This window comes from Panthera uncia, unplaced genomic scaffold, assembly GCF_023721935.1.
Source record: "Panthera uncia isolate 11264 unplaced genomic scaffold, Puncia_PCG_1.0 HiC_scaffold_424, whole genome shotgun sequence".
Lineage (NCBI taxonomy): Eukaryota > Metazoa > Chordata > Mammalia > Carnivora > Felidae > Panthera > Panthera uncia.
The window spans coordinates 2,616-29,834 of record NW_026059566.1 but is presented as its reverse complement, the minus strand read 5'-3'; the positions used below and the strand labels follow the sequence as shown (position 1 = coordinate 29,834).

The 27,219-nt window shown below is 44.4% G+C and overlaps 1 long non-coding RNA gene across 1 annotated transcript in view; it reads left to right on the top strand.

Moving 5' to 3' along the window:
* The window catches only part of LOC125918072 (uncharacterized), a 39,929-nt gene extending 16,073 nt beyond the window's left edge, over positions 1–23,856 (top strand). The window contains exons 2-3 of the long non-coding RNA XR_007456371.1: positions 16,954–17,121; positions 22,014–23,856. This is a non-coding gene — a long non-coding RNA (uncharacterized LOC125918072). The remainder of the gene's footprint in view (positions 1–16,953; positions 17,122–22,013) is intronic.
* The last annotated feature ends 3,363 nt before the right edge of the window (positions 23,857–27,219 follow it).

Genomic DNA, 27,219 nt, shown 5'->3' with positions numbered 1-27,219 from the left:
GGAGGTGACCCACTGAAATCTCTTTGTTTTTTAAAATGAAATCTGATTAACACACATCCTGTTAGTTTCAGGATCACAGCATTGATCCGAAATTCTGGATGTTACTCAGGGGTCCCCGCACCACACTGTCACAATATCATTGACAATATTCCCTCTGTTACGCTTTTCGTCTCCGTGACTTGGATTTTCTTTATTTCTTTTTTAATTTTTTTAAATGTTTATTTCTTTTGAGAGAGAGAAAGAGACAGAACACGAGTGTGGGAGGGGCAGAGAAAGAGGGAGACACAGAATCCAAAGCAGGCTCCAGGCTCTGAGATGTCAGCACAGAGCCCAACGCGGGGTTCGAACCCACGAACCGTGAGATCGTGACCTGAGCCGAAGTCAGATGCTTAACCACCGGAGACGCCCAGGCGCCCCTCACAGGCAGTCTCTTAAACACGGGGAAATGTGTATGCTTATGTCGACTCATCCATATCCGAGAGTAGAAGGACCCCCGGGGAAACGAGGATCAGGGTAAGAAGTGACTGGCTTGCAGGCTGAGCCTGGTACGTTTTGGGTGATGGTTTGTGGTAATGTGCACCCGAGGGGCCCGGAGAGCCCTAGCGCCCCAGCCTCCGCGGAGATGCTTTGTGAGTACCTGAGGATTCATTACTGTTGGACACGCACCTCCACCACTGTGTCGGGGACCCTGCGTGTTCTGCACGAAGATCAGCAGCCCCGAGCTCCGCGTACAGCTCTCTCTTTCTGCTTCAGACGCTCGCGATTTTCCCACGATGCTTTCATGCAGAAGCACTGGAAACGAATCCTCTCTCATTTCAGTGAGAGGCATCTTAAAATTGTAATTTTGTTGTTCCTGCTTTTATCCAGCGGGGCTCTGATGCCACTGGATTAGGGGCTGATTATTCCACTGGATGGAAAATTTCAGTTGTAGGAAGCTGGCCGACCCGCCCCCTGGGTTACGGTGCTCATCCCTTCATGCTTATAGGTTGACTGATTGGATGCAATATAACCTTTTTTATTTTTTTTCCTTTAGGACATTTTTTTGCAATAGCGTTTTCAATTTTTTTTTTAATTAAAAATTTTTTAATGTATGTTTATTTTTGAGAGAGAGACAGAGCACGAGCAGGGGAGAGACCGTGAGAGTAAGACATAGAATCTGAAACAGGCTCCAGGCTCTGAGCTGTCAGCACAGAGCCCAAAGTGGGGCTTGAACCCACGAACCATGAGATCATGACCTGAGCCAAAGTCTGACGCTTGACTGACTGAGACATCCAGGCGCCCTTCCTAATTTTTTTTTAAGTTAGTTTATTTTGAGACACAGAGAGACCACGAACAGGGGAGGGGCAGAGACAGAGAGAGAATCCCAAGCACAGAACCTGATGAAGGGATCAAACTCCTGAACTGTGAGATCATGACCTGAGCCGAAGTCGGACGATTAAGCGACTGAGCCACCCAGGCGCCCCAATACTGTTTTTGTTTTTAAAAATAAACTTTAGGGGTGCCTGGGTGGCTCAGTCAGTTAAGTGTCTGACTTCAGCTCCGGTCATGATGCCTCGTTCGTGGGTTTGAACCACATCAGGCTCTGTGCTGACAATGTGTAGCCTGCTTGGGATTCTCTCTCTGTCTCTCTGTCTCTCTGTCTCTCTCTCTCTTTCTCTCTCTCTCCTCTCTCTCTGTGCCTCCTGCATCCAGGCTGTCTCTCTCTCTCTCTCAAAATAAATAAAATAAACATTAAAAAAGTGACCTCATGCTCTTAACCCATGATGTGGGTTTTGGTATAAAATTTTAATAGGCATGTCGGTGGTTGTCACTTAAATACATCTTAAGAAGTATTCTTTTTTGAATTCTGGTGACTGGGTCCCCTTTATGAATAACACATAAGCACACGGTAGCCTTTTCAAGGAGGTGTGTTTTCTAAGGTATACAAGTGAGATGGAATGATTAATCATATTGGCATGTGTCTTATCTATTGTAAACTCTGATATTACCCTAATCTGAGATCACAAAATCCACATTCTCAGCTTCTAGTGCGTACTGTGAGGTCATGTCCCCGAACCAAAACTCTGTAACCATGAAACACGGACTCCCCACTCTGAAGCCCAGTCCCTCATGACAACTGTCAAACTTTCCGTCTCTCAATTTGACTATTCTACGTTCCTCATGTAAGTGGAATCATAGAATATTTGTCATTTTGTGTCTGGCATTTTTCACTTAGCACAATGTCTTCAAGGTTCATCCATGCTGTGACATATGCCACAATTTCCATTTTAAGGCTCAGTGATACTCCATTGTATGTACACACCACATTTTCTTTGTCCATTAGTTGAGATGGCTTTATTTTTATTAGAGCGGAGGAAAATACAATATACATTGCTCTCTGTGCTTGCACTGTTGATAAGGAAGAGAAGCCGTGTACTGATTTTTTATCAATATATATACTTTCCTACCATTTCTGCATTAGCTCTTTTTTAATTAATTAATTATTTAATTTACATCCAAGTCACTTAGCATAGGGTGCAACAATGATTTCAGGAGTAGATTCCTTAATGCCCGTTATCCATTCTGCCCACCCCCCCTCCCACAGCCCCTCCAGTAACCCTGTGTTTGTTCTCTGTATTTAACAGTCTCTTCTTCTGTTTTGTCCCCTCCTTGTTTTTATATTATTTTGCTTCCCTTCCATTACGTTCATGTGTTTTGTATCTTAATGTCCTCATATGAGGGAAGTCATATGATATTGTCTTTCTCTGCCTAAATTCACGTAGCATAATACCCTCCAGTTCCATCCACGTAGTTACAAATGGCAAGATTTCATTCATTTTGATTGCCGAGTAATACTCCATTGTGTGTGTATGTGTATATATATATACATTTTCTTTTATCTGTTTTCTTTATCCGTTCATCTATCGATGGCCATTTGGGCTCTTTCCATACTTTGGCTATTGTGGATAGTGCTGCTATAAACATGGGGTGCATGTGTCCCTTCGAAACAGCACACCTGTATCCCGTGGATAAGTGCCTAGTAGTGCAGTTGCTGGGTCATAGGGTAGTTCTATTTTTAGTTTTTTGAGGAACCTCCACACTGTTTTCCAGAGTGGCTGCACCAGCTTGCATTCCCACCAACAACGCAAAAGAGATCCTCTTTCTTCGAATTCTCGCCAACATCTGTTGTTGCCTGATTTGTTAATGTTAGCCATTCTGACAGGTGTGAGGTGGTATCTCATTGTGATTTTGATTTGTATTTCCCTGATGAGGAGTGATGTTGAGCATCTTTTCATGTGCCTGTTGGCCATCCGGATGTCTTCTTTAGAGAAGTGTCTATTCATGTCTTTTGCCCATTTCTTGACTGGAGTGTTTGTTTTTTGGGTGTTGAGTTTGATAAGTTCTTTATAGATTTTGGATACTAACCCTTTATCTGATATGTCATTTGCAAATATTTTCTCCCATTCTGTCGGTTGCCTTTTAGTTTTGCTGATTGTTTCCTTCGCTGTGCAGAAGCTTTTTATTTTGATGAGGTCCCAGTAGTTCAATTTTGCTTTTGTTTCCCTTGCCTCTGGAGACGTGTTGAGTAAAAAGTTGCCGTGGGCAAGATCAAAGAGGTTTTTGCCTGCTTTCTCCTCGAGGATTTTGATGGCTTCCTGTCTTACTTTTAGGTCTTTCATCCATTTTGAGTTTATTTTTGTGTATGGGGTAAGAAAGTGGTCCACGTTCATTCTTCTGCATGTCGCTGTCCAGTGTTCCCAGCACCACTTGCTGAAGAGACTGTCTTCATTCCATTGGATAGTCTTTCCTGCTTTGTCAAAGATTAGGTGGCCATACGTTTGTGGGTCCATTTCTGGGTTCTCTATTCTGTTCCATTGATCTGACTGTTCTTGTGCCGGTACCATACTGTCTTGATGATTACAGCTTTGTAGTATAGCTTGAAGTCTGGGATTGTGATGCTTCCTGCTTTGGTTTTCTTTTTCAAGATTGCTTTGACTATTTGGGGTCTTTTCTGGTTCCATACAAATTTTAGGATTGTCTGTTCTAGCACTGTGAAGAATGCTGGTGTTATTTTGATAGGGATTGCTGAAGGAGCTTCCTAAAGACTGTGTTTTTCCTTATAGAGAAGGAGTAGGATTTTCCAAAATCTCTGTAACCTGAGACTGCATATTCTGGAGAACGCCCTTGGAAAACAAGGATACTGAGAAAATGATAATAGTTTTAGGCGTGGTCAAGATACAATGGCTATGTTAAAAAAAAAGAGTCCTGGGGCGCCTGGGTGGCTCAGTTGGTTAAGCGTCCTACTTCAGCCCAAGTCATGATCTCATGGTGCGTGAGTTCGAGCCCCGCTTTGGGCTCCGTGCTGACAGCTCGGCACCTAGGACGTGCCTCGGATTCTGTGTCTCCCACTCTCTCTGCCCCTCCCCTGCTCACGTTCTCTCTCTGTCTCAAAAATAATGTTTAATGTTCATTTATTTTTCTTAATATCCTCATTTTCCAAGTTGTAAAAGTAAAAAAAAAAATGATTTTTTAATATTTTGCTAACTCACACAAGGGCTATGCCTGACACCAGGTTGGTTTGTGTTTTGAATTTCTTTTCATCGATCTGCCTCCCGCCCTTTACTCTTCATTGCAAAGTCTCGTTGAAGAAACTGCTATTTCTATGTATCCTATGGGAAAGTAGGTTATGGCATCAGCAAAATGTAGTACTCAAGTTATTTTTAAAGGAACATGGGCGTTCTCCGGAATACGCAATCTCAGGTTACAGGCTCCTTATGGGGTAAGCTCGAGTGGCCTGAGGAAGTGTCCCCAGCCCCCAAAGAGGAGGCTGCATGAATACAGCTAGGTGTGTGTGTGGGGGGGGGCGGGGATGGGTAGGGGGCTCTGTGGGTTTCCTACACCTCCCGTTTTCCGGTTCCCAACAAACTCAGAGTGTGGACGAGAGTCTGTGAGAAAGAGAGTTCCAAGGTAGCCTTTGCTTTATCATTCAACACACACACAAACACACACGTGCAATTTTTCCCTTGCCGACTCCCACTCAACCAGACTAAAAAGGAGCGATGTCACGGACAGATCTGTAGCCGGCCATTCTTACGGGTTTATTTTATCCCTTTTCCCCCACCACCTTTATTGAGACATGATTCGCTGTGTAAGTGTAAGGGGTACCTGTTGATTTGAAATACTTTTAAGTTGCAGCATGATTACCACCATCGAGTAAGCTAAGTCTCCATCTGGTCACCTAGTTACCGTTTCTTTTTTGGTGGACAGATATTTAAGATTTAGTCTCAAGAGTTTTCAAGTATAGAATGCATTATTGTTCCCTATGCATACAATATTGTGTGTTAGATTTGCATAAACATTCACCTCCTAACTGGATATTTAGCCTCTGCTACCAGCATTCCCCTCCCATTCCCTCCCTCCTGACCCCCCCTTCCTCCCCTTCACCCCTGGGAACCACACTCTACTCTCCCCTCCTAACGTTATCTCATCCTTCACTGTAATAGTAACATAGGGCCTTTGCAGAAATGGCCGCATGTTTGAAAGCAGTGATACATATTACATGTGTAACTTGTAAAGCGAAATGAAAGGAATGAGTCACCCACCTTTCAGAAGGATGGTTGTGCTGGAAGGAGCCGGGTGTGCCCCACGCACTGGTGTGTACATGTGTGTGCGCTTAACAAATGCAAACTTCTGTAACGTACATGATAGTAAGTAGAAGATCATGCTGGTTGATTACAAAAAGGATGCGTTGAAGTGACAAGACTTGTATGATACTGAAAACACGACTTGATGAACTCATATGTTGCGGGAATACATCTCTCTTACAAAGATTTATTGCCCTTGGCACCATTGATACTGGGGCTGGATAATTCTTTGTTGCACATGACTTCCCTGAGCATGGTTGATGTTTCCCTGTATCCCTGGCCTCCAGCATCTAGATGTATATCTCTTCCCAGCTGTGACCATCAAAAAATATCTCCAGACGTTGCCAGATGTCCCCTGGGGGTTAAAATCCCTCCCATTTAAGAACCTGTATTACCAAATGAGGTGTGCCCATGCCAGATTTTACACAGGGGATTTCATTCTCTTTGGGGTTTTGGTGGCCTTTTAGGTGTGCTGGGCGTGACCAGAAAAACGGGGACAAACAGGACAATGAGAGGCCATATCCATGTGTTCCTTGAAGCTTTTTCGTAACAAGAATAGACTGTATGAGTTGTATCCGTGGTAATGAGAATTAGGTTGATGTTTGGGGATAGCCATGATAAAGCACTTTATCGAAAAGGAAGATAGAACTGATATTTGTAAGTGAGAGCTTTGGAGAAAATAAAAAGAATAAAGAAAATCCTTGATAGGCATCTTTGAGAACAGAGGACAAAACAAAATGCAGCTAGCTTATCTAACACTGGGCAGAGCCATCTTGCAAATGGAAACGCTTTAGATGGGAAGACGGTATATGAACGCCTGGCACATAGAATGGATTCACACGAACGGGCGAGTGCCCTCACTCGTTTACAACTCACATCCGTGGAAAACACACACACACAAATGTGCTGCGCAGAAAATTAAATCTAAGACCCATTGGAGACGGTGTTGTATTTTCTGAGCCGTTACATTGATTGGTTAAAATTAGATTCTCGAACAAAATAAGAAGTTTTAATAATGTGTGAGTGAATACGAGATGAATTTGTGTGGAAAAATGTGTGTTGAAGAGAGGTCGTTATCAGCCTCAGACATTCACAATTTGTGTCACCAACCCGGGAGATTGCAGACGTAAGATTTGTCATAAGTGTCTTCATCATGGGTTATCTTGTGTGATTGTTTTAAATTGCTATAAGAAATAGCCACCTTTTACATTCTCATGATAAAAAGATTCGGTAAAGCCAGTTACACAGCTGGTTCTTAACAGTTTAATTCTGTAACGTTGGGATGTGGGGGTACACGCCGATCTTTTTTGGTACATATTTCAGCATTGACGTTTGCTACGATAAGTATTTCATTGCCTTCATTGCATAGTTCCTAAATGTCTACATTTTTCCTTGTCTCCATGTTTAAAACTTGGGTTATATTTTTGAAAGGCTGATGCCACGCGTAAACTATTCAAACTAATGCCGCAGTTTTACAGTAAGTTTTTTGTTCCACGAGGAAAGAAGCAAATGAACGAGGCTCCGAGAAAATACAAGAGAAAAGGGAAAGTCCATTTACTATGCAGAATTTGATGTCTGGAGACAAATTACTCCCACCTACAATTTGGCTGCCGTTGTCATTCTACGTTTATAGTGGATGCATTTGCAAATGTGAATGATGCAGACAGCACACATTCTGGCCTCATTCTTCCACCTGGTGCAAACGTGCAGAATCAGCGAGGTAGTTCTTGTGCAATGGTGAAAAACCTGGTTGAAAGTAAATGCATGGAGCCAGCCACCCAAAGGTTCTGTTTCCACAGCTCCAGATTCCAGTGTGTGGGGTGTGTGTGTGTCTGAGAGAGAGAGAGCAGTTTTCTCCTTCTGTTTGCTCCATATTTAACACTAGAAATTCAAGGAAAAACACCCTGAATCCAACCATATCATTTTACAAATAAACCAAACGTTGTGGATTGAATTGTGTCTCCCAAAATGATACAGTGAGGTCCTAACACGCAGCACCTCCAAAGGTGACCTTATTTGGAACAAAGTTCTTTGCAGATGTAGTTAAGAGGAGATCAGTCACGGGGCCCCTGGGTGGTTCATTCGGTTAAGTGTCCAACTTTGGCTCAGGTCAGTGGAGTACGTATTCTACAAGGCATGCCCATCAAACATTCCCAAAAGAGGATGGAAACACAGACCTTAGGAATTGGGAATCTTACATTCCACTAGAATCCCACGGTTCATGGCTTTGATCCCCACATTGGGCTCTGTGCTGACAGCTCAGAGCCTGGAGCCTGCTTCGGATTCTGTGTCTCCCTCTCTCTCTGCCCCTCCCCCATTCGCACTCCGTCTCTCTCTCTCTCTCTCTCTCTCTCTCTCTCTCTGTCTCTCAAAAATGAATAAACGTTTAAAGAATTTTTTTTTAAATAAAGAGGAGATCAGTGACATCCTGATCATACTGGTCTTGATCCAGTATGACACCTGTCCATCTCAGGGGAACACACTGTGTGCAACACAGGCACACAGTGAGAAAACAAAGTGAAGATTCAGACAGACCCACGGGATGTCCCCAGCCATGGGACGGTGGGGGGCAGAGATTGGAGCAAGGCATCCACAAGCCAAGGGAACCCCAACTATTGCCAGCAGCCACCTGAACTTGGAAGAGGCAGGATCCTCTTCCTTTGGATCCTTCAGAGCAGCGTGGTCCTGCTAACCCCTTGATTCTGGAATTTTGGCCTCCAGAACCTTGATGAGAGAATAAATTAAACCAGTAGACTTGTCGTACTTTGTCACTGCAGTGCTAGGAATCCCGCCAAGATTCAGGGCTGTCCCACCCTACGGGAAATAGCCATCTGGGGTAGAGCCTGATGAAGGGCAGACCCCTGGCCCAGTCTCTCCCTGCTTCTCTGACACATTCTGGCAGTGGTGGGGAGGACACTTGTCCTCCATGGTCACCTCTGTGTCATCAGCTTTTTAGAGATGGCACCACATCCTATCACAGCCGCCACGCATTCTGGGAAGGGGTGACGGTCCCCTACTTAATTACAGCCCTTTGGAGGCAAGCAGTGGGCCTTCATACTCCTCAACTGTAAAATGAGTGGGTTGGACCGATCCCCAGGTCCTTTCCAGCTAATTCTGCCTGATTCCAGAGCCATGATCATTGTAATTAAGACTCTTGACTTGAATACTGCTCATTTTAAACTGTGATTAGTGATACACACTCTCCGTGTATTTTCCGAATAAACTTCATTGTGACCTGGTTAAATGGCAGATACAAATGGAGCAGAGGGGGTGTGCAAGTAGAAATTGTGAAATTTGGAGCAAACCCAGAGGTATCGACACACTGAACAATGTCTAGATGATAAAAAATCTGGCTAGATCATAAAAAGCACAGTGCAGCACTTAGGGTAGAAAGTCTAAATGGCACTAAAATAAAACTTGGGACATGGGTATGATTTGTCACATTCTGTCTCTGCCTCTGTCTTGCCACTGTGTCTGACTGCTAGGACATATCGACCCCAACATGGGTTTTCTCCAGCATCTTTTCAACTTCTGATCATGGCATATAAACACTTGGGCCGAAGAGCAGCCTTGTGTGTTTTCCGTGCTTCTATGGAGGAGGTGACCCCCAGTCTAGTTCATGCCTTTTTTTTTCCCTTGGGGAAAGTGTTCTCTACATTTACGAAGCCGAATGGGGAATTCTTTAATCTCTCAATTGGTGTGATTGTCAGAACCTTTTGAACCATTGCCATATGTTTGTTTCATTCATCGAGGAATGACGATGCGGTGGACTAGCCTTGGGGAAGGAACACCCGGCAGCTCGCTCACGGGCTGTGTGGTCTGGCGGCGGCTAGAGACACGCATGTCAGGTGATGATGAAGTATATGCAGCATCATCCCTTTAATAAGAAGTGGCTCAGTCGACGCTTATGGGGCTAGGAGGACACGACACGGGGGTTCCTGATAGGGGATGCTCCCTTAGGGTTGGCTTCATGAGAGGTCTTCCAAAGGAAATGCGACCTCCCAGTTGAGAGCGGGTTGAAACAACCCGAGGAAATAGTAGGGGAGAGACCGATTTTGGAGCCTGACGTGTGCTCTAAACCCTGGACTGTGAAGGAGGGACAGTGTTTCCCAAACCTCTGTACCAGCGTCCCCTGCAGGGCAGTGTCCCACCCAGGAGAGGTTCTGAGCCAGCAGATCCAAGATGGAACCCACATGAACTTGCTGCTACTGCTCTAGGGGGTCACACTCTGAAAACCACAGCATTCGAGTCTTTTTCAGGTTCTTTGGCCACAAACAGCCTGTTTAGTTTTTGACTCTCCCGTCCTGTTTTGGTTTCTCCTGTGTGGAAGGTGGCATGAATACGTCTGGGTCTGGTGGTTTGCTTCTGACAGTGAGTCTCGCTGCACTGATTTCCACGTTGCCTTTGTGTTCAGGCTCCTGGTGAGTTCAATCTCATGTGTATTTATTGGGCATTTACCATGTGCTATGGACTGTGCAGGATGTAAAGATTAATAATAACCACCATAAAAACTCATTGTTATTCCCCTATGCTTCCAAATGCTTGGCTCATACTTGAAAACACTTGAAGGCAGCCAGTGGTTTCTCATTTGAGGGATGCAAGGGCACATTCTCTCTCAAACGAGGGTCTTGTAACTCCAGGCTGGGTGCAGCTATTTTCCCTTCAGAGACTGAGAAACCAGGAACGGAGCTTCATTCGTTCATTCATTCATTCACTCATCCATCCATCCATCCATCCATCCGATAACCATGAATGCACAACAGTCAACAGGCTAGATAATGCAAGACATAGAAACATAGATAGGATTCAATTCCTGATCCTGGTGAGATCACCATCCCAGTGGAGAAGACAACATGATCAGTGGAGTATGTATTCTACAAGGCATGCCCATCAAACATCCCCAAAAGAGGATGAAAACCCAGACCTTAGGAATTTGGAATCTTACATTCCACTAGAATCTTACTTGGCATGTGTACCACTTGGGACAGGTTGTTATTTGTCTACATTACCTTAAACACAGCTGAAAACTGCAACTGTTTATTACCGCCTAGATTTTCTGGAAGTCAGGCGTTCAGGAGCCACACAGCTCGGTGGTTCTGGCTCACGGTCTTGGCATACTGCGCTTCATTTGGAGGCTGGGCTGGAAGTTTCACGAAGGCATTGGAGAATCTCACTTGTGTGTTTGTCAGCAGGTGGCTTTGTTCTTTGCCACACAGGCCACTCCCTAGGGCTAGTCACAGAAACTTGGCGGCTGGCTTTCTCGAGTCGGGGAGGAGCGAGAGCCAATGAGAGGGAGGGACCCTAAGATGAAAGCCATTGTCTTTTCTACCTTGATCTTGGAGGTGGCTCATTATCAGATCTGCACGCACACCGTTGAAACCTGGCACCACGTGGATGGGGACAGTGAGACGGCATTCGGACAGGGAGGCAGGGACCATTGATGGCTATCTTGGAAGCTAGAGTGTCCAAGAAACTTTTACAAAAGAGGTTGCTTATGATCTGTGTCTCAGGATCGCTGGGGTTTTGTTTGAAGAGTAGAAGAGAGAGAGAGTAAACGTGTGTGTGCCAGATGTGTTGGATAAAGGCACTTCTCAAATGATAACATGCATGTGACATCGTGTGCCAGTTCACAGATGCACTTGAATGAGTGGGTTGAGTGTCATTTCCAGTGCAAGGGGTTGTATCGGACGACTGCGTTGAAATCACGGGCGCCTGGGTGGCTCCGTCGGTTAAGCGTCCGAATTCGGCTCAGATCATGATCTCACGGTCCATGAGTTCGAGCCCCGCGTCAGACTCTGTGCCGATGGCTCAGAGCCCGGAGTCTGCTTTGGATTCTGTGTCTCCCTCTCTCTCTGCCCCTCCCCCGCTCACCCTCTGTCTCTCTTTGTATCAAAAATGAATAAACATTAAAAATTAAAAAAAAAAAAAAAGAAATTGAAATGAGAGTGCTCCAGGTGGTGGAACTCAATGGGAAAGCCGATCGATGTTATTCTTTCAGCTGTTGGAGGAGCTCTGCTACTGTTTTTGCCGAAGTGAATCATTTACGGAATGTCAGTTTTAAGGGGGCGGATATGATGCGGGCAGGTAGCGGCCGAGATGGAGGTTGAGGGAATGAGGCTAGTAGAGGAAATGGAGATCCAGCGGGGGGGTTGACCCTGGGAAAATGAAACCATGGCGTGGGATGGCTACCTATTGCAGAGACAACAAAGCCACGGAGTAGCTATGAGACGCTGGGGTTGTGTTTCAGGTCCTTTAATTCAGGGGAAGGGAGAGGCTTCCTGAACTTGGGACAGGTCAGTCTTGCCAGAAAGTGCACAGATCTGTGAGACTGGCAGAGAACAGGCGCTTTGATGGTGCGTATAAGGTAATGGATGGACTTTAAAAGATGGACTTTTCCGGCCTCCACAGTGTCTGGAACGTAGTGTTTTTCTTTCTGAAAACTGGTCCGCCATATGCACCATCAAGACCTTCTCCGCCATTCTCATCACTCCATAGTACCTACTTAATGTCCTGACACGTCATACCTTGAGAAGAAGAGCTCTTCATAAGACACATGGCTCTGTTTCCTCTCGCGTCTCTTCTGCTGTCTTTTCTGACCACGCACCTGGACTCCGTGGCTTTGCCCAGGTGGCCACTGGGGGGGTGAGTCTTCAACAGAGCCAGCGTCCTCCCGGGACTTTCTCCGTAGACTCTGACATGTTCATCGTCCCAGTTCCTAAACGCTGTCCCCTTGGCTCCCCTCTACTGCCTTCCTGTGCCTTTAGTGAACTTTCCGGTATCTTCTCTGCATTTTCTGCATTTTCTCATCCTGCTTCTTCAGCTACTACTGTTGCCCCAGACTGTCCCACGTAGCTTTGCATCTGTTCATGATTCAACCATAGTTTCCACCTGGGACACCCCTGGGTTTCTATTCTCTGCTCTGACGTCACTCCCAAGCGCCATCTTGCTCTCACGGTCATCTCTTTTGAGGACGACTTTGTGCATACTGCCAAAAGCCCAGTTCGGTGTGTCCAAATTCAGCCCATCGTCTTTCTTGCCAAGCTTGCTCTGTTCCCTGCATTTTTGTTTTCCCGGACTCAGTCCCTCATCCTGCACTTTGCATCCTGTCTCTCTAGTCTGCCTGGTGTAATACACTTTCCGGGTCTCCTTACCTCCTTGGCTGGGGTACGTCTCCACTGTCCACAGCCATGTTCTCTCTTTAGTTTCGCTATTTTACTAATGTCCTATGGCTGTTCACACTCTCCCATCTATTTGGTCTTCCTGCTCCACCTTCCTGAATAATAGGTTGCATCAAAGGACTGTCCAGTCCGGAAACTGTGCTCAAGCCCACGTTTTGTCCATTCCCTGTCCCGGCCATGTGCACTTTGTGGCCTCTCCTCCCTGGTATGTAATGTTCCATCCAGGCTGATAATCGCAGGGATTCACTGCACCTGTTCCTTGCTTTCTTGCTGTCATTCTCATGTTCTCCTTCAACCTGGGGTACTTGTGTATTCCCCTCTACCACACCAGTTGGGAAAACCACTCCTGTGTTTCCCCTTTACTCACACACTCAATACTTCCTGTCTCCAGGTATATGGTTCCCCCCCCCCCCAGCACTGAGCCATTGTCTGTGTCACCTGCAGGATGTGTCCTGCAGTTCAGTTCAATTTGATCCAAACTGAAGTCAGCACAGACCCCACAGGTTAAGGGCTCGGTCCCACAAGACTTGTCTCCACTGCAGATGTCAATTGTAAGCAATAGGTCCCTAGGTTACCCACAACTTTCTTCCAACTTGGCTACGGATCAGAGGTTCCCAGAATCCCCTCCTTGGATTGTATCATTTACTAGAACAGCTCACAGAAGTTGGAGAAACAGTTCTTTAATGTCTTCCAGTGTATTTTATAATCAAGGAGATGATAAAGGATACAGAGGAACACCCAGATGAGGAGATCCATAGGATGAGGTCTGTGAGGGTCCTGAAGCAGGAGTTGTGTCCTCTTGGAGTTGGGATGCACCACACTCCCAGCCGTGGATGGACGCACCCACCCAGAAGCTCCCTGAACTGTGTACTTTTCAGATTTTATGGAGGCTTCTTCATGTACGTATGACCAATCTTTAACTCAGTCTCCAGCCCCTTCCTCTTCCCAGAGCATGGAGGGGGGCTGAACATTCCAAGCTTCCAACCATGACTTGGTTTTCCTGCCGACCAGCTCTCATTTAGAAGCTATGTTGGAGCCCACCAAGTGTTGCCTCATTAGAACAAAAGACACTCCTACTGCCTAAGAAGATCCAAACTAATTAGGAGCTCGGTATGAGGAATCAGAGTCGTAGATCAAATGTTACAACAAGGATGCTCTCAGTGATGTAGGAATCGCAGGGGTTTTAGGAGTTCTGTGCCAGGAGCCAGAGGCAGAGCCCAACGCGTTTTTTTTTACCTAGTATGTCACACATATCCATACTTTATCCATCACACGAGGCTAGGATTCTCTCTGCTCACTTTCTTCACACACTCGTTTCTGGTACTCAATTTCTCTCAGAGGAGCCAGGTCACCTAATGCTTCCTGGCTGTGTGGGGCTGACTTGTTCACGTTCCAGTTTTCTCATCTGTAAGAGAGTAACGTAGAGAGCGCCGGCATCTAGAGGTGTCTGCGAGATGAAGAAGTTACTGAAGCACGTGACGTACCTTGAAATACAGGTGCATCCTAAGGCAGGCTCTTCGTATCACTTATGATTGACCTTTCGTTCCTCCTTCTGCGTCTAGAATGTCTTACAAAGGATGGCTTCGTGTTACTTAGAATAAACCCCAAATTCCTTTTACTGACCTATTTGGCTTTTCACAGTGAGCCTCCTGTCCACCTCCCCAGCTCCATGGCATAGCCTTCTCCGATTACCACCCTGCTGGTATACCAGTTGTCTCTTGATTTTGTGATCCAACTAAGTGGGTACCAAATTAGGACATTGCCTCTACGCTTCCCCTGCCTGGAACACCCTTCCCTCTTCCCACTTAAATTGGGTCACATGCTCTAGTGTCTTCATATTTAGCCCATGCTTACTTCCTTCTTGGTGCTTCCTCAAATTGGAAGGCATTTTTATTTTTTGCCCACTAAGGTGTGTTTTAAAGTGTTCCTGTCTTCCCTTAAACGTGTGTCTTTTGGTGAGTCCCACTCAGATGAGACCCTCATTGGGTGTTTGTTGAAGAAATGAGTAGACACTCTGTGGATATGCACTGAGTGGATGACAAAAGTCAAACATTGCACTTTGAAGACAAGCGTTGACAAGCCAGCCATCATGGGTTCTTAGACAGCATGGAGTCAAACCAGAGACAGTATGAGAGAACATTATTTTTTCTATAAAAAACATTTTTTTAAATGTTTATTTATTTTTGAGTGAGATAGAGAGAGGGAGACAGATCGCAAGTGGGGGAGGGGCAGAGAGAAAGGGAGACACAGAATCTGAAGCAGGCTCCAGGCTCTGAGCCATTAGCACAGAGCCCGACGTGGGGCTGGAACCCATGAACTGTGAGATCATGACCTGAGCTCAAATCGGATACTTAACTGACTGAGCTACCCAGGCACCCTGAACGTGTTTTTTTTTTCTTAGAGTTTATTTTAATTTGTTTTGAGAGACAGAGATAAAGAGTGAGCAGGGGAGGGGCAGAGAGAGAGGGACAGAGAGGATCCCAAGCAGGCTCTGTGGTGTCAGCATAGAGTCCGATGTGGGGCTTGAACCCATGAACTGTGAGATCATGACCTGAGTCCAAATAAAGAATTGGACAGTAAGGCGACTGAGCTCCCCCATGTGCCCCAAGAACATCTTTGATCATTTAACCTATTTGTTGTAGATGGAAGTTAGTCTCCCACCGAAGGGGAAAATGGTTCTACCTCGATTATTGAGCTTGTAAATTAGCATGATTTACTGAAAATGTGTGGTTTATGCTACACACTTCTGTGATTTATTTCTAGATGTCTTTTTATCTTAAAAAAATTTTTTTTTGCCAGTATGCATGTCCCTCGACTTTTCGGAATTGTTTTTCTGTATTTTTTTAAAGACAGTGTCAGAGAAAGGCTTCAGGTTTCCCATTCCAGTCCATGCCTGGAAAATTAAGAGCAATAAATTTTCAGAATGTAAAGGATTCTGGAGCTTAATCATTTAATGTCTTACAGGAAAGCTATAAATCCACTGGGCTCAGAAGTCTCTTCTGCTTGCAGGATAGAGGAGTCGAGGACTTTTTAAATTTTGTTGTAAAGGTTTGGGTCAAAATTAGCAATGTGGGCAAGAAACGAATTCCTTGAGAGTTCATCGGAATTGTGGGTTGACTCAGCAAAAGTCGAATTGGGTAAAATTGATTATATGTATTTTAAGTTATTTTTTAAATTCTGAAGAGAAATTTTCCTCTTCGTTGTTTTTTACTCGGCTTTCAGAACGCTAAAAATTAAACAATCTGAACATTGTATAAAACCGGGAGCAAATCCAAAGCAGAAACAGATGTTTTATTAAATATGCATCTTTACAAAACTGGATATAATTTGGAAGATTGTTCTGTTTGAGGGATGGGAGGTAAAATTTGGGGGAGATAAATGAGGTCACTTACATTAATTTGAATATTTAGGTACACATCTAGAAATATCCAGGATGACCCCCTGATACCTAAACAGACATTTTCTTCTTATGTGAGCATCCTTTTTTTTTTTTTATAGCTACCCAAGAAATGAAAACCCCTCGTTGTTCTTTCAGAAATTCAGCAGGTCACTGCAACTCAAAACAAAATTACTTAATTTTGGAGGAATAAGCGTAGGATTGAAAAAAAATTTAGGGGTGCCTGGATGGCTCAGTCAGTGGAGCACCTTCTTCCTCCTCCTTCCCATGGGCTGGACTCTGACAAATATGGCCGTTGTCGCCCTCCTCTCTCAAGATCCTCTACTGTGCCAGCTCCTAAGATTTTCTTACAGCTGTCATCTCCGCTGAACCGGCCAATTTCTATTCCTTAATTGCCGGTCCGTGAGGTCATGCAGTTATTTATGAGTCGTTACTCTGAGGATGCTCCCTCCTTCATGAGAAGTCAGGCTCATTGAGGACAGGGGCTGTCCTGTGCATCTTTGGAATTCAGGCTCATTGAGCATAGGGACTGTCCCGTGCGTCTTTGGAATTCCTTTTCTGACTTCCTGTCTCATTCGTGGTTTGCACTCAAAATACACTTGTGGAATGAAATGACAGGATCTCTAGACAATATTTATTGCAAGTTATTTAGGTACGAGGGAATAAAATCCCATCAGTACCCTCTTGGAATGTCAAACGTGTATGAATGCCAACCTTTATGAAGGTGTTTATATCTTTCTATCGTATTTTCTAGGTATTTTTTTGACCTACTACGCGGGGTGAATTGGAATGGCTTTGAAGATCTTCATGAACCCCCAAATCTTCAGTTGTAAAGATGAGAGTACATGGAGAGGCCTCCTTGAAACATTATCCTAGTGTGGAATGAATCCTTCTTCTGTCCGGACCTGATATTCCTCAGAAGGTCTGTCTGCTTTGAGTGATGTACTCTCTGTATGCTAAGATTCTATCAACATGATACAATAATTTTATGAATAGGAAATGATACATTTACATATTACAAATTATATTAAATTATTTACATATGATAAATTATATTGAATTGCATATTATATATATGTGTTAACAAACTATAATATTGCTAATATATTAACAACTCATAAATATTGCTTTAGTTAGTGCCTCCTGTGTGCTCTTGGTTGGGGTAGATTCTTATGATTCATCGCTTACATACAACACCCAGTGTTCATCCCAACAGGTGCCGTCCTCAATCTTCCCCTCTCCTCTGCAACCCCCATCAGCCCTCAGTTTGTTCTCTGTATTTCAGAATCTCTTATGGTTTGCCTTCCTCTCTGTTTGAAACTGTTTTTCCCCTCCCTCCCCTCTTCTGTTAAGTTTCTCAAGTTCCACATGAGTGAAAACATATGATACCTGTCTTTCTCTGACTGACTTATCTCACTCAGCATAATCCCCTCCATTTCCACCTACGTTGCTGCAAATGAGTGCCTCCTCTTTTTAATCCACCTTGACTATTTGGAAACTGTCATCACAGGCCATATATTATTATAAAAAGTTTCTTCTCTGGGGCACCCGGCTGGCTCAGTTGGAAGAATATGCGGTTCTTGGTCTTGGGGTCGTGGGTTCACACCCCACGTTGCGTATAGAGATTACTAAAAAAAAAACTTAAAACAAAAGATTCCATTTTTAAAAAATATTTATTTATTTTTGAGAGAGAGAGACAGAGTGCAAGTAGGGGAGGGGCAGAGAGAGAGGGAGACACAGAATCTGAAGCGGGCTCCAGGCTCTGAGCTGTCAGCACAGAGCCCCACATAGGGTTCAAACTCATAAACTGTGAGATCTGACCTGAGCTGAAGTCGGATGCCTAACTAACTGAGCCACCCAGGCACCCCAAGAGTGGGATGTTTAACCAACTGAGCCACCCAGGTGCCCCCAAAAGATTCTTTTCTATATCAATGAATACATATTAAGTACACTGTAAGTCTTTACAAATGATAAGTATATAGTAGGGTATACTTTTTGTGTCAAAACCTAGATTATAGGGGTGCTTGGATGGCTCAGTTGGTTAAGCATCTGACTTCGGCTCAGGTCATGGTCTCACGGTTCGTGATTTCGAGCCCCGAGTCGGGCTCTGTGCTGACAGCTCGGAGCCTGGAGCCTGCTTCGGATTCTGTGTCTCCCTCTCTCTCTGCCCCTCCCATGCTCATGCTCTGTCTGTCTCTGTCAATAATAAATAAATGTTAAAAAATATTTTAATCTTAAATAAGAAGTATTTCAATCTAGAGAATTTATTCTTTAACCTTTGATACATGCTATAAGGCACATGACTATATATTTTTTAAGTTTATTTTGAAAGAGAGAGATCCAGAGAGAATGTGAATGGGGGAGGGGCAGAAGGAGAGGGAGAGAGAGAATCCCAAGCAGGCTCCACACTGTCAGCACAGAGCCTGATGCTGGGCTGGAACCGTGGGATTGTGACCTGAGCTGAATTCAGACACTTCGCCACCTGAGCCACCCAGGCACTCCGGCATGTGACTAGACCTCATAATTTAGCTTCAGATACACAAAGTAAGCCTTATTGCATCACGCCCCACAGTCACCTTTATAGCAGAAAACAAAGGGGAAAACAAAGGAGCATTAGAATGTGAGCGTGTTCATGACCTACATTCTCCCTTGATTTCAAAGGTTAGCCCCAAGTGTCGTAACCATATGGGTATAATAAATTTTTTTTTCATGTTTATTTTTGAGAGAGAGAAACAGAGAGAGAACATGAACAGGGGAGGATCAGAGAGAGAGGGAGACACAGAATCCGAAGCAGGCTCCAGGAGAGCTGTCAGCGCAGAGCCCGACACGGGGCTCGAACCCACGAACCACAAGATCGTGACCTGAGCTGAAGTCGGATGCTCAACCGACTGAGCCACCCAGGTGCCCTGCCATATGGGGATAATAAAGGGCCCTGCCTGTCTCTCGGGCTCATGAGGATTTGGGCGTTTCTTTACAGAAACCAATCTGGGAGTGTGTCACATTGTGGGTTCACACATCACAGGTTATGCTCGAAGAAGAAACTAAAGGTGTTTGGGATGTATTTAACCTTGCAAAGCAGGAAAGGTACTGCAGTCTGTGCTCAGGATGGAGGGTAGGTCCCAGTAAGAGAGGGATGGGAGACAATGAGAGGGAGGGGAGACATTTTTCCTGTACAGTCCTCTTAGGCAGAGTGAGCATGCATGAACAGAATTCTTTCCAGTGATATGGCATCAGGGACATGACCACACAGTAAGGACTAGATGCTGAGAATGTGGATTTTGTGCCCTCAGATTAGCGTAATATTGGATTTTACAATAAATAAGACACATGCCAATGTGATTAATCATTCCATCTCACTTGTATACCTTAAAAAACACACCGACAACATAAAGCAAACCCAGAAACAAAACCCAACCTTAAAATAATAATTAAGGAATATTTTTCTCTACCCCATTACAAGAAAAAAAGATAGGGGCGCCTGGGTGACTCAGTCAGTTAAGCAACTGACTTCAGCTCAGGTCATGATCTCATGGTTCGTGAGTTTGAGCCCCACGTCGGGCTCTGTGCTGACAGCTCAGAGCCTGGAGCCTGCTTCGGATTCTGTCTCCCTCTCTCTGCCCCTCCCCTGCTTGTGCTCTGTCTCTCCCTTTCAAAAATAAATAAATATTTTTAAAAAACATTAAAAAGAAGAAAAAATATGTATGGCCCATGAGACATAATTGATACTAGAGTTTGTAGAACTTTCCGGAAGCACGTATAAATATACATTGTGATTGCGTACTTAACACTTGCCTGGAGTCGTGAGCCTAGATACAATGTGTGATCAGGTGAAATACAAACAAGGCCAATTTCTATGTTGTAATATTAATGATACGATGCGAGAATGGCCAGTATTCAATGAGCGTCTACTGGGTGTCTGTCACTTACGCATTATGAGGTTATCTTGGGTATTGATATCACATAGCCTCCTTTTCACTGATGAAAACCATTGGAGGTGTAGATTCCCACAGTGTGGAGTGAGGACGTGGGAGAGAAAAGATGTCCATTGTCCCACCTGACTCGTGTAGCAAGGTGTAGAGAAGGCACACTGCCTCGTTTAAGTCCACCCCTACCTTTTACAGCTCCATGCTCCTGGGCTAGTTGGCTAATACTCCTCTAAATCACCTTTTTCAACTAATGGTGATGATGCCCTTCCTTACCTTCTGTGCTTGTTGAGACAATAAACTGAGTCAGTATATACAGCAGTCGGGATATGCAATGTTGACCCACTATATATGGGGTGGCTACTATTTCATTCATTTGTTGACGATGCAGCTTGATATTGTAAAGTGTGTGGTCTTTGATGTCTAGGTAGACTCAGCCCTCCCTCCCGGCTGATGAGCTGTGTGACTCTGCATGTGAATATCGGTGTTTCTTCTTCTTTAAAAAAAAATTAATATCTGCTTTTGAGAGAGAGAAAGAGTGCAAATGGGGAAGGGGCAGAGAGAGAGGGAGACAGAATCCAAAGCCGACTCCAGGCTCCGTGCTGTCAGCACAGAGTTTCACGTGAGGCTCGAACTCACAGACTATGAGATTGGGACCTGAGCCAAAGTTGCACGCTCAACCGACTGAGCCACCCAGGCGCCCCTCAGTTTCTTAACTGTAAACAGATGTGATAATAGTACCCCTCACGGCTATGGCAGGGTCAGCTGTGATGAATGCAGTTATGATTGTTGTTCCATACAAATTCATTCTCACAAATATATTTTAATCAACAGTATTCATGAAACACATTTTAATAACGGGATGTGTTGTTATGAGTAATCAGAACATAATTAAAATATGACCCTGCCTTCCTACGGTTTAATAACGTGCTGGCTTGTTTCCTTTGAAACCCAAAGACCTCATTTGCTTGGTACTCATATTCTTCCAGCATGGGGGTAACCTGAGAAGTGCATCCAACGATGTATTCCCGTTTTCCGCTTATTCCCCTTTCTAGAGCTAGAAAATGGTGAGCACCTCCGTGGGCCGTGTCAACTCACTGTCCTGTCAAACTGCGCACAAGGAGCTACCTTCCCTTGTTGTGGTCCTCAGCTGGACCTCAGCTGTTAATTTGAAGGAGCAGTGTTGTGTGAGAGTCACCCTTTAAAGAGAAGATTCCATGTTGAGTTGACAAGAATAATGGTGACTGCTCCCAGAATGAACACTGCTCAAATAGACACTAGGTTTGTCACAGTGGAGCCAAGTGGCCATGAGCACGTTGGGTCCTTCCCGTCCCCAAGCACACATGACCACGTTGGGTCCTTCCCATCCCCAAGCACACATAACCACGTTGGGTCCTTCCCATCCTGACCCGCTGCTGTCGGGGACGAACACGCTGTGCAGGGCTGTTTATTCCTGTAAATAAACAGTTTCTAAAACATTGACTCTTCCCCCCAAACTGAATTTTCCAAGGATTGAAAACGTCTTGATTTGAATAAGCTGGGTCTCACATAGACCACTGAATGGACTGTCATTGTCAGTGGAGATGGAACACAGCCCACGCGAATGCAGGTGAACCGGGCCCTGGAAACCTCAGTCTTTCCCCATTGATTGTAAATCGCCAGGCTGCGTGAGGACCAGGGTGTCTCCACGTGGAGTCTGTATTTAGCCACGCCCGTGTCGATGCCCATCATGAGTAGGAGCTTGACTTACTAAGGAACTCAGTTCATGACCCTCTAGTTGTTGGAACAACCCAAAAGACAGGTTGTGTGAGCAATATCCCGTTGGCTTTGAAGCAGGCACACCATCTCTCTTACTGAGGGGACCAATGTATCTTCTTCTTGTTTTTAATAGGGAAAAATGTGTTGAGATGGAAAAGACATCAAGTATATGTCCGTGGCGGCATTTTTAAAGGCATCTTCTTAGAAGGACACCGTAATGGTAAGTATCAAAAATAATCATTGGCCTCTGCTGGCATGTGTTATTGATTTGCAGCCTGGTTGAATCCAATCTAGCAATCGTTCCTGACAACTTTGGTGGTAAGATTAGCTTTCTTTTTTAAAATCTATTCGAAGTGAACCAAAGTGCAAAGCAGTGATTTCAAGCTTATTTGGAGTACATACAATGGCCTGTGTTGGAAATTTAGAGTTTTGTAATAATTGCTTATTCATACAAAGAGCCACAGTGCCGAGTGTATCTCATAAATTAGGTATCCACAGGAGAGGCTCAACTTTCTGATGCACCTCACGTAAGCCGATCCAAAATTTACCCTCAAGTCCATTGGTCACTGAAAGCCCACTGTGAGCTTCTCAAGTGGGCTAGAGTGAGCATCTCAAGGTACGGAGGCACTTGAATGGCAGTGCCCCTGCAGAATGGGATCCAAAATGTCAGACGTGTGGTTCTAATGTACAGTGGGGGCCCGCTGAGGCCACAGGATCTTTCTCTCTATCTGGAGAATATAAGTAGAGCAGATCCCAAGGAAGGGGAAATGGGTAGAATACTGTTATGATTTGTGGTTGAACTTGTTAAGTAAATCATGTCACACTTCAGAGTCTGGACCTGTCTGCTGCACCCCCCCCCCCCAATCCCCTGCCATACTTAATTTTGAGAAAGGATGTGTTTGAATATGTTTTGAGTAAATGCTTATGTCTTTTCATGGCTCAGCTGTCCATTCAAGCCCTGATAAGGTAGTATTTGTGATTATATTGCTCAAATATTCGTTATCTACCATTTTTCTTGTCAGTTTGAGTGCCACAGCATCCAAACGTTTCTCACAGTTTGGACCACAAATGGCTTTAAGCTTCTCTCTACAGCTGACCACATAATTTCCATATCTTTACTCTTTCGGTAACAAACTTCTGTAGGATTCCTGGATTCTACACGATTGTCAAGGTCATGTTTTGTATGAGATTCTTGTTCCCAACAAACTTGATTTCCAAATTCCTCCCCCATTTCCAGCCATGAAGAAATGCTAGGTTGTTTTTTTTTCCAAAGATAAGTTTGGAAACTTTGTTTTTTCCAAACTTTGTTTTTTCCAAAGATAAGTTTGATTAGTAAAGACTAAAGCTGTCCCCCTTTTGTTATGAACATGCAGATTTGGAAGATGATTATAGATGAGAAAATGATTGCTATTTTTATCTTGTATAGGTTATTTTACCAAAGGTATTCGACACACACATGTTTCTCATCAGCGCATATAGCTCAATAATCATTAACAGCACATTATGTAAATTCCTTTTTCATTTTTATTTCCTTTTTCCAATCTGGACGAGCATTGCTTTCTAACCAGGGCATGAAGTCTCGGAACTATCTGTCTTCCTTCTCACACGAAAAGATTTTGGAACAGGAACCCGATGCAGCTTGGTGGTAATCATTTCGGTTAGCCGCTGTGCAGGAAGCACTCTGTTTAATATAATCAGGCCGTCCTGGTTCCAGGGAGAAGCAATGGTAATAGGTCTGTCATCAGCCTCCGAGCTGTAGACAAGTCACAGCTCATAATGTGACAGCTCCCATAATGAAACCCAAAGGGAACATTATATAAAGTGCACAATCAGGAGAGGAGAATGAGGACTTCTGAGTCTAGGAACACTTATTATTTTTTTGGCCGTATGCACTTCACCTCAATCTGCATTTGAAAGCACCAGGTATTATCGACATGTTTGTCCAAGAGGCTGTCTAAACTGCCTCTCTGAGCCGGGGCGTGCTTTGAGGTCACAGTTTGGGGTGGCCTTGATGCATGTTGATCCCACGTTGGACCTTCCTGCACTGTCTCCAGAGGATGGCGTGGCTGGATGAAAAGCTAACGACAGGGGATTTTCCTTCTCGGGCATTCTCAGAACGGAAAGCTCTGTAGGTCTTAATTTGGAGTAACTGCTGTTCACAAGGGGGGGCAGGCTTTGGTGGAAAAGCACACAGACACGTGCATCGGGGCATCGGTGCTTTAATCTAGGTCTGCTGCTAAGTAGCTAGTTCCTGATGATCGGGCTTCTCACCATGAGGAATCTGGGATCGTACATGAAGAAAACCAGCTGTCTAGGAAATACAGAGAAGTCATTAAGCCTCTTTAATCCTTGACAATTTCAGCCTATGCCAGTTTTATCACGTTTTCTATACAATGTTGACTGAGCATTTTCTGGTTTCATACACTGTGGAGGGAGACTCTTTGCAGGGGATTTTCCTAGGAGTCGGGGACGGTCTTGGTGAACCGATGGTAGAAATGCCTTGATTGTATTCCCAGGATGACTTACTTCAATTAGCAACTGCTGGCCGAGGAAAATGCCCTTCAGGGCAGTCCTGGAACTGAAACTTTCATAGTTCATAGATGAACTAGGAATTAGGAAGTTCAGTATTCTGTGGAACTCAATTTAGGAGTATACTGAACACATCCTGATGATCAGGACAATCCTAGGGACTAATAATAAATTCCAGTGTTGAGATGGTTTGTTTACAGCCTATTTAGTCCTGAACACATTATCCCAGTGAATGTTTTGTTAAACAATTTGTGATTTGGAGGGACGCAGTGTAGTTCTGTAAATCCATTTGCTGCACCAGTTGGGAAGCAGACTTAAATATAACGATAAAGTTTAAGGGGCGCCTAGGTGGTTCAGTCGGTTAAGCGTCCGACTTTGGCTCCGGTCATGATCTCACAGTTTGTGGGTTTGAGCCCCACATCAGGCTTTGTTCTGACAGCTCAGAGCCTGGAGCCTGCTTCGGATTCTGTGTCTCCGTCTCTCTCTGCCCCTCCCAGCTCACACTTTGTCTCTCTGTATCTCAAAAATGTATAAACGTTAAAATTTCTTTTTAATTTAAAAAAAAATTTTAAAAATGTAATGGTATAGAATATATATAAATATAATAATAATGCAAATATATGTAATGTTGTATATGACATACATACATATTACATATAATGTAAATATAAATTGTTCTTGGGTCTCTTTGATCCTTCTCCTTTCAACGATTTTTTGGACCTGTAATGTTTGTTTTGTACCAATATAATACTGCCTATTTTTCCCCCCTGATGTAATGCTGCTTTTCTGCCAAAGCGATATATTTCAGAGTAGAAAGAAGGGGCAAGTGTACCTAGTAAAGTAGATCATTATACACTATTTATAAGTTATTTATGTGTAAGCTTATTTTATTGATCTCTGGAAGACCTACATAAACTCAGCTTTTGAGTAAATGACCATGAGACACGCGAAGGCATAAGGTGAGCCCACTATGGCCACTGGGAAGTCACCTGTTTTTATAAAGTTTTATTGGAACACAGCCACACTCTGGCATTTACGGGTTTTTGTTTTGTTGTTGGTGTTGGCGTTGGTTTGTTTTGTTTTGTTGTTTGGTTTCTTTATTTATTTTGAGAGAGAAAGGGCACGAGTGTGAGTGGATGGAGGGGAGAGACAGAAGGAGAGCATCCCAAGCAGGATCCGCACCATCAGCACAGACCATGCAGGGCTCGGTCCCACAAACCATGAAATCATGACCTGAGACAATATCAAGAGCTGGGTGCTTAACCCAGTGAGCCACCCAGGTGCCCCTGGCATTTACTTTTTTGTCCACGGCTCTGTTACACTACTGCCCCAGAGTTAAATGATTGTCCCAGAGCACAGGGCCTGGTAGCCAAAAATACTTATTATATGACCCTGTACAATGAACTTACCAATCTGTACTTTAGGGTGGGATTCTTTGGAGGGTGGGAGTGCGATTCATGGTAAACACCCTGGATTCACAAATTAGTCATATATATTAATATAAAACCAATTATTAGAGGCATATATATATAATACATGCATATACATATGTATGTTTTCACATCAGGAATTCTATTAATGCGTCCTCTTCAACCTTTTAAACAGACAGCAGGTGTTTGTAACCTGCAGTCTGGAATGCATGCATCAGTGGGGTCTGGGAGCATTCTGGAATGTCCCCTGTGAAATCTCTATGCACCAGGGAGAGATTTGACGGCCACCAGTCCACACAACAGATGTGACGCAGCTGACACACGCCAATTAGCGTGCGTCCTCTCTGGCTGTGGTGGCCGTCTGTGCTCAGTGCTCTGTTGGTTAAGGGTGAGGTTCCCAATGAAGACAGCTAACCATGGGGAGCCCCCTTGCCTGGCTTTGCCATGCCCCAGTCCATTTGTTTCCTGATCTAGAAAAAACAACCTTTGATTAACTGCAGGCACTTACTGGGATTTTTATTCTGCTTCACTCACCTTTTTAACGAAGTGCATTTTATGAAGTCAAAACCAGGGAGTTCATTGATTCCATGTTTGGTGTGTTGGAGAATCGGAGAGCGAGATAATTCTGACTCAGCACGCTTTCTTCAAGTGGGTAATTAATATCCATAGGGAATGGCGTCGTTTTGTTTTGTTCCTGCAGGTTATCGGATGTCATACTTGGCATGCTCTGGTAGTAACGATTAACAAACTATATTTCAGTTGTAGATGATTGAGGATCTTTTGCTTAAGAATGTTCTTTTCATACGCCCTACTTCGTCCCTTTCCCCAGTGAATGCTGAAACACGATTGTCCGTGGTGTCCTGAAGTATTACTTTGTTTAACCATGACGTGGGGTGATGGGGCAAGGCAAAAACTTAGGACCTTGGTGACACTAAGTGTAACATAATCCATATCAAGATGGTTAGTTCACTGGACTTCAGCATCGCTCATCGTCCCCTTACGTGAACCTTCCCAGGGTCCTTTATACGCACTTGAAAAATTTAAGTGGAAAATTCTTCACTCTTCCCTATCCTTAGCACGGTGCATGGCACACAGGGCATTCTCAGGAAATGTTGAGTCAGTGCAAGTCAACGCACTCAACCCGGTGCTTTGAAGTGGGTCAGCGTCTAGTTCTGGCTGAGCAGACCACATGGGTTAGTGACATTGGACGAGTCCCCTTACCTCCTCCTGTCCCTTCAGCTGAGATGTGCAGGGAACAAGCCTGCCAGTTTTGTCCAGCTCTGGGAAGGCACCCTTCCATGCCTGAAGCTTCCCTACAAACTGAAGCCTCCGAGAGGCTGCAAGTTGTTTCTATTATACAGAAAATCCTGGAGCTGTATA